Source organism: Pleuronectes platessa, chromosome 8 (genome assembly GCF_947347685.1).
Source record: "Pleuronectes platessa chromosome 8, fPlePla1.1, whole genome shotgun sequence".
In the NCBI taxonomy this organism is placed as follows: Eukaryota; Metazoa; Chordata; class Actinopteri; order Pleuronectiformes; family Pleuronectidae; genus Pleuronectes; species Pleuronectes platessa.
This window is the reverse complement of record NC_070633.1, coordinates 583,776-598,988: the sequence shown is the minus strand read 5'-3', so window position 1 is coordinate 598,988 and position 15,213 is coordinate 583,776. Positions and strand designations below refer to the sequence as shown.

The 15,213-nt window shown below is 40.2% G+C and overlaps 2 long non-coding RNA genes across 2 annotated transcripts; both read right to left on the bottom strand.

The window, feature by feature from the left end:
- Window positions 1–3,182: 3,182 nt before the first annotated feature.
- Window positions 3,183–5,508, bottom strand: LOC128446086 (uncharacterized). The gene is made up of 2 exons (XR_008339545.1): window positions 5,134–5,508; window positions 3,183–4,508 (listed from the first exon to the last, which is right to left on the bottom strand). It is a non-coding gene; the product is annotated as an uncharacterized LOC128446086 (long non-coding RNA).
- A 7,504-nt stretch (window positions 5,509–13,012) lies between these two features.
- Window positions 13,013–14,867, bottom strand: LOC128445392 (uncharacterized). The gene is made up of 2 exons (XR_008339452.1): window positions 14,190–14,867; window positions 13,013–13,306 (listed from the first exon to the last, which is right to left on the bottom strand). It is a non-coding gene; the product is annotated as an uncharacterized LOC128445392 (long non-coding RNA).
- Between the last annotated feature and the right edge of the window lie 346 nt (window positions 14,868–15,213).

Genomic DNA, 15,213 nt, shown 5'->3' with positions numbered 1-15,213 from the left:
ATAATAATCTTTTCAATTTCAATAGGTCCTCTCACCGATTTCGGTGCTCGGGCCCTAACTAGGGCTACGTTGTAGCACTTGCGGGCCCGAGCACCCGCACGTTGAAGCCTGTTGCGGTCGGTGGAGAGAGCGATCGATGACCAAGCGCACATCATCGATCGAGCATGCACTTCTCCATGTTGCATGCGTTTTGCGCTCTGCGACAGTAGGTTTGCCAGTAGGTGGCGCCATCACTATTATTACGCACAGACATACATATCTGTTCATGTAGGCGCTCTGATGTAGCGTGAGCAGTTTCGTGTCAATCGGAAAATTTTACCACAATGTAATTTTCACACTGATCAGTAGGTGGCGCTATGACCCTGAACTAATGTTTATATATGGAGCTGTTCAGATCAGGATTGTGATCATAGGTCAGAAGTTTGGAGCCGTTTGGATAATGCAGAGTGGATTAACAAAGTACTTCCTGTTTCCTGGCGAATCAGTAGGTGGCGCTATGACACTGAGGAAATATTGACACATAGAGCTGTTCAGGCTTGTACTCTTATCATGTGACAGAAGTTTGGTAGTGATAAGACAATGCACAGTGGACTTATGAAAACATCGTGTCCTTTGGCGAAGGATGATCCTTCGCCGCACATCAACGTTTACACGGTTTGAGGAAACGTCACAACTCTGACCATGATCTAATGACTTGACTGATCTGATTTGAGCTGTATATTGTAAATCAGCCAGGAGCAGTTCATCAAAGTATAAAACATGTCACTTCCTGTAGCCACCAGGGGGCGCTGTAATTTCAAGTCATAATTTCTGTGTAGATGTCATCAGGATGGCACCCTTGTCTTACATGTCTAGTTTGGACTCGATTGGACAATGTATGTCCGAGATACAGAACCTCGTGTTTTGATGGCGTTTAATCAAACTCAAGACGCCACGCCACGGTCACACGGTGTGACGAAAGGTCAGTCTCTTAATCACTTTTTATCTCCATCTTGTTGTGATGGCACTGATCTTAATTTGAAGTTAATCTGATGAAAGCCCTGGGACAAGTGCATCAAGTAAAAATGTGGAATATGGAAAAAAAATGGCCACTTAATCCAAAATGGCGGCCTCCCTGTTTGGTCAAGCATACCTATCCAAGATATTTTTTTGTTTGTTATGAAACGACACATGTCCCGATAGATTTGTATAAATGTCGGCCATCGTAGTGCCGGGGTTGCCCTATAGGGGGCGCTGGTCAGTTTTTTTGCCACGCCCATTTCTTAAAACCATATGAATATCTTCAGGGGGGGGCTGTTGTTACACACATGTAGTTTGAGAGAGATAGAATCATGAACACTGAAGTTACAGCAATTTCGTGTTTCACGGCGAGTTGATGAACTTTAATGCCACGCCATTCATATGGCGTTTGACGAAAAGTCACGGTAATCTTATGTCTTCATTGTCAATGTCTTGGGACCCATTTGATACAGTTTGACATGGTTGAGGTCAGTGGATGAGGAGAAATTCATCCAAGTGTAAGACTAGCAAAAAACAAGACATTTCCTGTTGCCACCAGGGGGCGCTGCGGTTTTAAGTCATCATTTATGCATAGATGTCATCAGGCGAGGACTATTGTCTTACATGTCTAGTTTGGACTTGATTGGAACATGTATGTCCGAGATACAGATGCCCGTGTTTTGATGGCGTGTAACCAATTTTTAACGCCATGCCACGGTCACACGGTGTGATAAAAAAAAAATCCCTCAATCATTTTTTATCTCCATCTTGTTGTGATGACACTCATCTGAATTTGAAGTTGATCTGATGAAAGCCCTGGGACAAGTACGTAAAAGTAAAAATGTGGGATATTGCCAAAATGGCCACTAAAAGCAAAATGGCGGACTTCCTGTTGCGTTTTTCATAATGCTCCATGAGACTTTTTTTCATGACTGGTCACGATACACCTATATCCAGATTTTGATGAAAATCCGTTATGTGGAAACCTAGGGGCTGGTTCCAGGGGGCGCTGTAGAGCCATTTTGCCACGCCCAATTCCAATTACTCCAGAATACTAAAATATCCGCAGACCTTGAATTTCCTGCAAAGTTTCATAACTTTTTGAGCATGTCTAGACCCTGAAAAAGCCCCCCAAAGGGAAATAATAATAATAATAATAAAAATCCTTACAGATTCAATAGGGCCTCTCACCATTCGGTGCTCGGGCCCTAATAATAAGAATAATAATAATCATTTCAATTTCAATAGGTCCTCTCACCGAAATCGGTGCTCGGGCCCTAATAATCATTTCAATTTCAATAGGTCCTCTCACCGATTTCGGTGCTCGGGCCCTAATAAGAATAATAATAATCATTTCAATTTCAATAGGTCCTCTCACCGAAATCGGTGCTCGGGCCCTAAAAAGAATAATAATAATCATTTCAATTTCAATAGGTCCTCTCACCGATTTCGGTGCTCGGGCCCTAACTAGGGCTACGTTGTAGCACTAACGGGCCCGAGCACAGGCAATTTCTATTCTGTTGCGGTCGGTGAAGAGAGAACGTTCAATGACCAAGCGCTCGTCTCTGCGTTGCATGCGTTTGTGCACTGCGGCAAGGATTATTGCTTCACTTCCTGTAGCCAGCAGGAGGCTCTATGAACTAGAGGTAAGTAACCTTGAAACCATACAACCAAACCTATTGCTTTAACTATCACCATATACTTACATGCCTCAAGGCTTTTTTAATATAAAATTGTTATAAAAGTTAGTTTATTTAACACGTCTAATGAACACATTGAAGCAAGTTAACTGCAGAGTCGTATGTTTGGCTGTGACTTTGTTTTATTTTAATAAGTTAATATCAATATGCTACATGTGTAAGTTGCATGTGATAATAACTATGTTTCACCATTATTCTGATACAGGCTGATATATCCACCATTACTATTTTCACATCGTTATTTAGTCTGTCAAGGAGTTGTAGAGTCAAGTAGACAGTATAGATAAGATTATAATGTCCACACATCAGTGTTGTAAACACTTCTCCAGTTAATTATATAATTATGTTTTCACACTGAGGGAAGTGGAGAGACTTGATGTGGACTGTTATCAACAGCTCTGTGGGAGATCATCACCTTGAATATTACAGATGAGGTAGAAAGACATTTTATCTATGTGTACAATGTTGTATTTCTTTCTCACGTTTTATCAAAAGCGATTTAAAGTATGTGCATTTAACCATTAGTATACAAACCCAGACCCCAGTACATCGGTTCTATCTGAAATATGTGGTGCTTCATACACAACACAAAACATTCATAACAGTGCGCTTCTGCTCCTCATTAATGCAGCTCCTGATGTCCTCAGCAGCAACATGGTGGAGATTTGCAGCTTCATGCTGGTCAACTGGAAGACAACTGATTAAGATTAAAAGATTAAGATTAAGATCCATTTATTCATCCCAAACACATGCACAGACATGCAAAGGCACACTCATGCAGGTAGGGAAATTTAATCTCTGCTTTTTACCCATCTGGTGCAGGACACACAGAGCAGTGAGCGACCATGTACGGCGCTCACGGAGCAGATGTTGGGGGAGTGAGGTGCCTTGCTCAGGGGCACTAGAGAGGGTAGGGAGACTCTTGGATTTTTGGACAGATCAATCCAGGTTTGTCTTTTGTTGTCTCTCCGTGGAGTCGAACCGGAGACGAACCAGAGACCTTCTCTGCCCATAGTCCAAGTTTCTGCCCTCTTCACATCACTCCATACGTTGCTCCCTTAACTACAGATGGCCTGCGAATGTCATGGAGTTTTACAGTGAATTAGACAGTTTAGATATGATTTTAATCTCCACACATCAGTGTTGTAAACAGTTCTCAAATTAATTATATAGTTATGTTTTCACACTGAGAGAAGTGGAGAGACTTGATGTGGACTGTTATCAATAGCTCTGTGGGAGATTATCACCTTGAATATTACAGATGAGGTAGAAAGACATTTTATCTATTTTTACAATGTTGTATTTCTTTCAGTACTTTTATCAAAAGCGACTTAAAATATGTGCATTTAACCATTAGGATACAAACCCAGACCACAGTACAACGGTTCTATCTGAAATCTGTTGTGCTTCATACACAACTCAAAACATTCTTTAACAGTGCGTTTCTTCTCTTCATAGATGAGGAACTGCAGCACCTGACGTCGTCAGCAGCAACATGGTGGTCAACACGTGGACGACTGCATCATCATCAGAAGCTACACAACACTTCTAAATTCCTCCCTTAAATAAAAATGGCCTGCAACTGTTTGGTGGTGGCAGTCATTGCTAAGTGGCATGGATAAGAATTCATTTCTATCTTCATTATGGTTGGTTAAAATAATAAAAACTTATAACAACAATGTGTATCTTTTGCTTTCTGATTTGATACACTTTAGATAAGAACCCAGTGTTTAATATTTCTGCTTTGCCATAAGAGACAAAACATCGTCAATTGGTCATCACAGCTGTGTCCTTCAGGCTCGTCCGTCCCTAATAAAATGAGAGGAAACATAAAAATAATCAGATCATAATCATTTCATCTTAGGAAATAGGTAGTGTACATCATTTTCAAATTCTCTATGAACTCTGTCTGTTCTAGTAAAGTTACAAGGCTATAATGTATTTATATTTAACAAAATAATTCAGGGAAGTCTGCCTGAGATTAACGATGTAAACACTAGTAGACACGGTTATTTTTCACTGTAACACGTGACAGGACATCAACACCGTGACTCTGAATAAAGAGCCTTAGGATACGTAGTGCTCCTTTGCACAGCTGCTCTTACAATGTGTAGCAAGTGCTAAATCTCCATTAGTGTAATAGTAATGAAAATCACCCTTCACATAATTGAACATATATTTTCCATGTGAACCGCTTTAACACAGTTCAATTCCGGAGCAAAATATAACTTATACAGTATTTATTAGAGCTAGTATTAGTAAACAGATCAAACAAATAGCAGTACAACACATCACACGTGCACCAGCATGCAGTCTCACTGTCGCTATGGAATTGTTCTTAGAGTGTGTGCCGCGCACTGTACTCTGCACAGTCAGTCCACAGTGTCTCTTTTGCTTATCATCACAGTCAGTCAGAAGTGTCCGTTTCACTTACGTAGCAGTTGAGAGATGCTTTGTTGGAGCTAGCAGGAGCTAGCTAATAGCCAGTGCTGATGTTGAGAAAGGCAGCGGCAGAGTTCACACAGGAAGAAACACGAGGGGAGAGGGGAAAAGAGCGTGGAGACACTCTAACCTGCTGAGCGAACAACGTCCACAGTAACTCCGACGCCGTCCTCTCATCCAGATTCGCCAACCGTCCTCCGGTTCCCCGTGACCCACAGCTCCGCAGCTTGTCACGCTGTAACTTTTTTCAAAGTCTTATGATGCGTTCACTTGCAGCTGTGTTCAATTGAGTTTCGTTTTTCATGTCGAGATGATGACCTCAGCTGCCAAGCAGTTAATCATCATGATGAAAAGTCACAGCAATCTTATGCCTACACTCTCAATATCTTGAGACCCATTTCACACAGTTTGAAATGGTTTCGCAAAGTGGCTGAATAAAAATAGCTCCAGGTGTGAGTTGACCAAAACAATGCGGTTTAATGATGCGTTCATGGTAACTCCGTTAAAATGAATGCCGTGTTTTAATGTTATTCATCAAACTTTAAGGGCACGCCACGGTCAGACGGTGTGGCGAAAAGTTGTTTTTTTGATAACTTTACATCTTCATGTTGTCTTGAGGAGACTCATGTAATTTTTAAGTTGACCTGATGAAGGCCCTACGACAAGTAAATCAAAGTGTAAGACGTATAAAAAAAAAACATTTCCTGTTGCCACCAGGGGACGCTGTGATTTTAAGTCACGATTTCTGTACCGATGTCTTCAGGTCGCGACTCTTGTCTTATGTGTATAGTTTGGACTCGATTGGACAAAATATGTCCAAGATACAGGAGCCCGTGTTTTGATGGCGTTTAATCAAACTTTGAGGCCACACCACGGTCAGACGGTTTTGCTAAAACTTAATCCTTCAATAACTTTAGATCTCCATTTTGTTGTGATGACGATCGTCTAAATTGTAAGTTGATTTGATGAAAGCTGTAGGAGGAGTACTTAAAAGAAAAAATATCGAATATGACCAAAATGGCCACTAAAGTCAAACTGGCGGGCTTCCTGTTGCGTTATTCATAATGCACTTATGGACTTTTTTGTGTATCTAGTCATGATACACAATAGTCTTTGTTTTTTTTGAGGATCGGTGAATGCTAAATGAGGGGCTTTTCTGTAGGTGGCGCTATTGAGCGGTTTTGACACACCCGTTCCCAAATACTTCAGAATACGTAAACTTGCGCACATTTCTAATTTACTGTACACTTTAGAAACTTTTTGAGCACGTTAAAGCCCTCAAAAAGCCAATTCACTGAGCGAATAAAAATAATAATAATAATAATCTTTTCAATTTCAATAGGTCCTCTCACCGATTTCGGTGCTCGGGCCCTAACTAGGGCTACGTTGTAGCACTAACGGGCCCGAGCACAGGCAATTTCTATTCTGTTGCGGTCGGTGAATAGAGAACGTTCAATGACCAAGCGCTCGTCTCTGCGTTGCATGCGTTTGTGCACTGCGGCAAGGATTATTGCTTCACTTCCTGTAGCCAGCAGGAGGCTCTATGAACTAGAGGTAAGTAACCTTGAAACCATACAACCAAACCTATTGCTTTAACTATCACCATATACTTACATGCCTCAAGGCTTTTTTAATATAAAATTGTTATAAAAGTTAGTTTATTTAACACGTCTAATGAACACATTGAAGCAAGTTAACTGCAGAGTCGTATGTTTGGCTGTGACTTTGTTTTATTTTAATAAGTTAATATCAATACGCTACATGTGTAAGTTGCATGTGATAATAACTATGTTTCACCATTAATCTGATACAGGCTGATATATCCACCATTACTATTTTCACATCGTTAATTTAGTCTGTCATGGAGTTGTAGAGTCAATTAGACAGTATAGATAAGATTATAATGTCCACACATCAGTGTTGTAAACACTTCTCCAGTTAATTATATAATTATGTTTTCACACTGAGGGAAGTGGAGAGACTTGATGTGGACTGTTATCAACAGCTCTGTGGGAGATCATCACCTTGAATATTACAGATGAGGTAGAAAGACATTTTATCTATGTGTACAATGTTGTATTTCTTTCTCACGTTTTATCAAAAGCGATTTAAAGTATGTGCATTTAACCATTAGTATACAAACCCAGACCCCAGTACATCGGTTCTATCTGAAATATGTGGTGCTTCATACACAACACAAAACATTCATAACAGTGCGCTTCTGCTCCTCATTAATGCAGCTCCTGATGTCCTCAGCAGCAACATGGTGGAGATTTGCAGCTTCATGCTGGTCAACTGGAAGACAACTGATTAAGATTAAAAGATTAAGATTAAGATCCATTTATTCGTCCCAAACACATGCACAGACATGCAAAGGCACACTCATGCAGGTAGGGAAATTTAATCTCTGCTTTTTACCCATCTGGTGCAGGACACACAGAGCAGTGAGCGACCATGTACGGCGCTCACGGAGCAGATGTTGGGGGAGTGAGGTGCCTTGCTCAGGGGCACTAGAGAGGGTAGGGAGACTCTTGGATTTTTGGACAGATCAATCCAGGTTTGTCTTTTGTTGTCTCTCCGTGGAGTCGAACCGGAGACGAACCAGAGACCTTCTCTGCCCATAGTCCAAGTTTCTGCCCTCTACACATCACTCCATACGTTGCTCCCTTAACTACAGATGGCCTGCGAATGTCATGGAGTTTTACAGTGAATTAGACAGTTTAGATATGATTTTAATCTCCACACATCAGTGTTGTAAACAGTTCTCAAATTAATTATATAATTATGTTTTCACACTGAGGGAAGTGGAGAGACTTGATGTGGACTGTTATCAATAGCTCTGTGGGAGATTATCACCTTGAATATTACAGATGAGGTAGAAAGACATTTTATCTATTTTTACAATGTTGTATTTCTTTCAGTACTTTTATCAAAAGCGACTTAAAATATGTGCATTTAAGCATTAGGATACAAACCCAGACCACAGTACAACGGTTCTATCTGAAATCTGTTGTGCTTCATACACAACTCAAAACATTCTTTAACAGTGCGTTTCTTCTCTTCATAGATGAGGAACTGCAGCACCTGACGTCGTCAGCAGCAACATGGTGGTCAACACGTGGACGACTGCATCATCATCAGAAGCTACACAACACTTCTAAATTCCTCCCTTAAATAAAGATGGCCTGCAACTGTTTGGTGGTGGCAGTCATTGCTAAGTGGCATGGATAAGAATTCATTTCTATCTTCATTATGGTTGGTTAAAATAATAAAAACTTATAACAACAATGTGTATCTTTTGCTTTCTGATTTGATACACTTTAGATAAGAACCCAGTGTTTAATATTTCTGCTTTGCCATAAGAGACAAAACATGGTCAATTGGTCATCACAGCTGTGTCCTTCAGGCTCGTCCGTCCCTAATAAAATGAGAGGAAACATAAAAATAATCAGATCATAATCATTTCATCTTAGGAAATAGGTAGTGTACATCATTTTCAAATTCTCTATGAACACTGTCTGTTCTAGTAAAGTTACAAGGCTATAATGTATTTATATTTAACAAAATAATTCAGGGAAGTCTGCCTGAGATTAACGATGTAAACACTAGTAGACACGGTTATTTTTCACTGTAACACGTGACAGGACATCAACACCGTGACTCTGAATAAAGAGCCTTAGGATACGTAGTGCTCCTTTGCACAGCTGCTCTTACAATGTGTAGCAAGTGCTAAATCTTCATTAGTATAATAGTAATGAAAATCACCCTTCACATAATTGAACATATATTTTCCATGTGAACCGCTTTAACACAGTTCAATTCCGGAGCAAAATATAACTTATACAGTATTTATTAGAGCTAGTATTAGTAAACAGATCAAACAAATAGCCGTACAACACATCACACGTGCACCAGCATGCAGTCTCACTGTCGCTATGGAATTGTTCTTAGAGTGTGTGCCGCGCACTGTACTCTGCACAGTCAGTCCACAGTGTCTCTTTTGCTTATCATCACAGTCAGTCAGAAGTGTCCGTTTCACTTACGTAGCAGTTGAGAGATGCTTTGTTGGAGCTAGCAGGAGCTAGCTAATAGCCAGTGCTGATGTTGAGAAAGGCAGCGGCAGAGTTCACACAGGAAGAAACACGAGGGGAGAGGGGAAAAGAGCGTGGAGACACTCTAACCTGCTGAGCGAACAACGTCCACAGTAACTCCGACGCCGTCCTCTCATCCAGATTCGCCAACCGTCCTCCGGTTCCCCGTGACCCACAGCTCCGCAGCTTGTCACGCTGTAACTTTTTTCAAAGTCTTATGATGCGTTCACTTGCAGCTGTGTTCAATTGAGTTTCGTTTTTCATGTCGAGATGATGACCTCAGCTGCCAAGCAGTTAATCATCATGATGAAAAGTCACAGCAATCTTAGGCCTACACTATCAATATCTTGAGACCCATTTCACACAGTTTGAAATGGTTTCGCAAAGTGGCTGAATAAAAATAGCTCCAGGTGTGAGTTGACCAAAACAATGCGGTCTAATGATGCGTTCATGGTAACTCCGTTAAAATGAATGCCGTGTTTTAATGTTATTCATCAAACTTTAAGGGCACGCCACGGTCAGACGGTGTGGCGAAAAGTTGTTTTTTTGATAACTTTACATCTTCATGTTGTCTTGAGGAGACTCATGTAATTTTTAAGTTGACCTGATGAAGGCCCTACGACAAGTAAATCAAAGTGTAAGACGTATAAAAAAAAAACATTTCCTGTTGCCACCAGGGGACGCTGTGATTTTAAGTCACGATTTCTGTACCGATGTCTTCAGGTCGCGACTCTTGTCTTATGTGTATAGTTTGGACTCGATTGAACAAAATATGTCCAAGATACAGGAGCCCGTGTTTTGATGGCGTTTAATCAAACTTTGAGGCCACACCACGGTCAGACGGTTTTGCTCAAACTTAATCCTTCAATAACTTTAGATCTCCATTTTGTTGTGATGACGATCGTCTAAATTGTAAGTTGATTTGATGAAAGCTGTAGGAGGAGTACTTAAAAGAAAAAATATCGAATATGACCAAAATGGCCACTAAAGTCAAACTGGCGGGCTTCCTGTTGCGTTATTCATAATGCACTCATGGACTTTTTTGTGTATCTAGTCATGATACACAATAGTCTTTATTTTTTTTGAGGATCGATGAATGCTAAATGAGGGGCTTTTCCGTAGGTGGCGCTATTGAGCGGTTTTGACACACCCGTTCCCAAATACTTCAGAATACGTAAACTTGCGCACATTTCTAATTTACTGTACACTTTAGAAACTTTTTGAGCACGTTAAAGCCCTCAAAAAGCCAATTCACTGAGCGAATAAAAATAATAATAATAATAATCTTTTCAATTTCAATAGGTCCTCTGACCGATTTCGGTGCTCGGGCCCTAACTAGGGCTACGTTGTAGCACTAACGGGCCCGAGCACAGGCAATTTCTATTCTGTTGCGGTCGGTGAATAGAGAACGTTCAATGACCAAGCGCTCGTCTCTGCGTTGCATGCGTTTGTGCACTGCGGCAAGGATTATTGCTTCACTTCCTGTAGCCAGCAGGAGGCTCTATGAACTAGAGGTAAGTAACCTTGAAACCATACAACCAAACCTATTGCTTTAACTATCACCATATACTTACATGCCTCAAGGCTTTTTTAATATAAAATTGTTATAAAAGTTACAGTTTATTTAACACGTCTAATGAACACACTGAAGCAAGTTAACTGCAGAGTCGTATGTTTGGCTGTGACTTTGTTTTATTTTAATAAGTTAATATCAATACGCTACATGTGTAAGTTGCATGTGATAATAACTATGTTTCACCATTATTCTGATACAGGCTGATATATCCACCATTACTATTTTCACATCGTTAATTTAGTCTGTCATGGAGTTGTAGAGTCAATTAGACAGTATAGATAAGATTATAATGTCCACACATCAGTGTTGTAAACACTTCTCCAGTTAATTATATAATTATGTTTTCACACTGAGGGAAGTGGAGAGACTTGATGTGGACTGTTATCAACAGCTCTGTGGGAGATCATCACCTTGAATATTACAGATGAGGTAGAAAGACATTTTATCTATGTGTACAATGTTGTATTTCTTTCTCACGTTTTATCAAAAGCGATTTAAAGTATGTGCATTTAACCATTAGTATACAAACCCAGACCCCAGTACATCGGTTCTATCTGAAATATGTGGTGCTTCATACACAACACAAAACATTCATAACAGTGCGCTTCTGCTCCTCATTAATGCAGCTCCTGATGTCCTCAGCAGCAACATGGTGGAGATTTGCAGCTTCATGCTGGTCAACTGGAAGACAACTGATTAAGATTAAAAGATTAAGATTAAGATCCATTTATTCGTCCCAAACACATGCACAGACATGCAAAGGCACACTCATGCAGGTAGGGAAATTTAATCTCTGCTTTTTACCCATCTGGTGCAGGACACACAGAGCAGTGAGCGACCATGTACGGCGCTCACGGAGCAGATGTTGGGGGAGTGAGGTGCCTTGCTCAGGGGCACTAGAGAGGGTAGGGAGACTCTTGGATTTTTGGACAGATCAATCCAGGTTTGTCTTTTGTTGTCTCTCCGTGGAGTCGAACCGGAGACGAACCAGAGACCTTCTCTGCCCATAGTCCAAGTTTCTGCCCTCTACACATCACTCCATACGTTGCTCCCTTAACTACAGATGGCCTGCGAATGTCATGGAGTTTTACAGTGAATTAGACAGTTTAGATATGATTTTAATCTCCACACATCAGTGTTGTAAACAGTTCTCAAATTAATTATATAATTATGTTTTCACACTGAGGGAAGTGGAGAGACTTGATGTGGACTGTTATCAATAGCTCTGTGGGAGATTATCACCTTGAATATTACAGATGAGGTAGAAAGACATTTTATCTATTTTTACAATGTTGTATTTCTTTCAGTACTTTTATCAAAAGCGACTTAAAATATGTGCATTTAAGCATTAGGATACAAACCCAGACCACAGTACAACGGTTCTATCTGAAATCTGTTGTGCTTCATACACAACTCAAAACATTCTTTAACAGTGCGTTTCTTCTCTTCATAGATGAGGAACTGCAGCACCTGACGTCGTCAGCAGCAACATGGTGGTCAACACGTGGACGACTGCATCATCATCAGAAGCTACACAACACTTCTAAATTCCTCCCTTAAATAAAGATGGCCTGCAACTGTTTGGTGGTGGCAGTCATTGCTAAGTGGCATGGATAAGAATTCATTTCTATCTTCATTATGGTTGGTTAAAATAATAAAAACTTATAACAACAATGTGTATCTTTTGCTTTCTGATTTGATACACTTTAGATAAGAACCCAGTGTTTAATATGTCTGCTTTGCCATAAGAGACAAAACATGGTCAATTGGTCATCATAGCTGTGTCCTTCAGGCTCGTCCGTCCCTAATAAAATGAGAGGAAACATAAAAATAATCAGATCATAATCATTTCATCTTAGGAAATAGGTAGTGTACATCATTTTCAAATTCTCTATGAACACTGTCTGTTCTAGTAAAGTTACAAGGCTATAATGTATTTATATTTAACAAAATAATTCAGGGAAGTCTGCCTGAGATTAACGATGTAAACACTAGTAGACACGGTTATTTTTCACTGTAACACGTGACAGGACATCAACACCGTGACTCTGAATAAAGAGCCTTAGGATACGTAGTGCTCCTTTGCACAGCTGCTCTTACAATGTGTAGCAAGTGCTAAATCTCCATTAGTATAATAGTAATGAAAATCACCCTTCACATAATTGAACATATATTTTCCATGTGAACCGCTTTAACACAGTTCAATTCCGGAGCAAAATATAACTTATACAGTATTTATTAGAGTTACATATGAACAAAGTGTGTATTCTTATTTTCGGTGGATATTCAACTATGTATTTGAATATGCTTTTGGATTAAAACGTGCACTACCATGACAATGAATGTTTAGTATGGAGCTATTTCACATTAAAAGTATTGCATTATAATTTAACACATTATGTATTATGTGCAATACTTTGTAAGTAATGAAAACAGGTCTGTACCTGGAGTCAGTGTTCAGTCTGGTTGGATTCAAGTTGTGTCTCACGCTGGACATCCTAGAAGAACATTGAACACAAATACACAGATATGTTAAGTCATACATGTGCCATGTTATCTGCTTAACAGACTTTTACATGGTAATAATAAAATATTAATTCAAAGTTAATCAGATCATAATCATTTCAGCTTAGGAAATAGGTAGTGCATATTAGCCTACAATTCTGTATGACACTGTCTGTTCTAGTAAAGTTACAAGGCTATGATTTACTCATATTTAACAAAAGAATTCAGTGAAGTCTGTCTGAGATTAACGATTTAAATACTGAAGGTGGGAGACACGGTTACTTTTCACTGTAACACGTTACAACACTACTCTGAAGAAAGAGCTTTAGGACACGTAACGCTCCTTTGAACAGCTGCTCTTGCAATGCAGATGTGACTTTAAACACTCAGGTTTCTCAGGTTTCAGTTAGCATCGCTAGCCCGCTAGCGAAACTAACTTACAAGCCGACACACAGTCTTCTGTCTCAGAGTCATCCGCATAAAGTAACGCTTATATCTGCTGGGTGGACCCGCTCATGTCGTTTCATGTCGGTGTTTGTCGGTAATAACCCCAATCGAATCGAAGGACAGCTACTGCACCCATGCGAAGATATTGTTAGCTTGCTTGTTAGCGAGCTAGTTAGCCTCCGGCGCTAGCGAAAAAGAAGCCGACACACAGTCTCCTGTCTCAGATTCATCCTTATAAACGAACGCTTATCTCTGCTTGGTGGACCTGGGTTCATGGCGGTTGTTTCGGTAACAGCTGGCATTCGCATCGAACCCGTTGATATACACTGAGCTGGTATGTAGCTCCCGGATTAGCGTCCCTTAGCTATCACGGCTGATTCAAAGGCACCCTGCGAATCACATCGAAATAAAATACTTAACGTGACTTACCACAGAAACGGAGGCGCAGACATCGTTACCGTGACCGTCAGGAGAAGGAGCAGAACATCAAAGTGTGTAATTTACCGGGTATGTGGGTGTAAGCCATTTCATGAGGCGTTCACTTGTAGCTGGTTGAAGCCGAACTCACAACACACAGCACAGCTTACACTGTGACGTCACGTGAATTTCAAACATCTATATCGCTTAAACGAGGGAGTTAAAATAAAATACACCCCCCTCAGAGTTGTCATGAAGGAAGAACTTAGCGATTGAGACTAAAACCAAAGTTTGAGCAATGCTGTAAAAGGTTTAATTCTCCTCTAAAGTTGGCCACCCTGTAAACACAGTCTGTTAATGCATAGATAACACAATCCATGGTCTGACACTGCCATCTAGTGACTAAATATTGCAGCACATCTGCCAGATATAGATGTTTTCATTCCTCAAACTGGAAGCCACACCACGGTCACACAGTATTATGAAAAGTTGCAATTTCGTTAACTTTAGATCTTCATCTTGTTTTGAACACATGCATCAAATTTTTACGTTGATTTAATGAAGGCCCTACGAGTAGTGAATCAAACTGTAACACATAGAAAAACAAGACATTTGCTGTTGCCACCAGGGGACGCTGTGATTTTAAGTCACGATTTCTGTACCGATGTCTTCAGGTCGCGACTCTTGTCTTATGTGTATAGTTTGGACTCGATTGGACAAAATATGTCCAAGATACAGGAGCCCGTGTTTTGATGGCGTTTAATCAAATTTTGAGGCCACACCACGGTCAGACGGTTTTGCTAAAACTTAATCCTTCAATAACTTTAGATCTCCATTTTGTTGTGATGACGATCGTCTAAATTGTAAGTTGATTTGATGAAAGCTGTAGGAGGAGTACTTCAAAACAAAAATATGGAATATGACCAAAATGGCCACTAAAGTCAAACTGGCGGGCTTCCTGTTGCGTTATTCATAATGCACTGATGGACTTTTTTGTGCATCTAGTCATGATACACAATAGTCTTTGTTTTTTTTG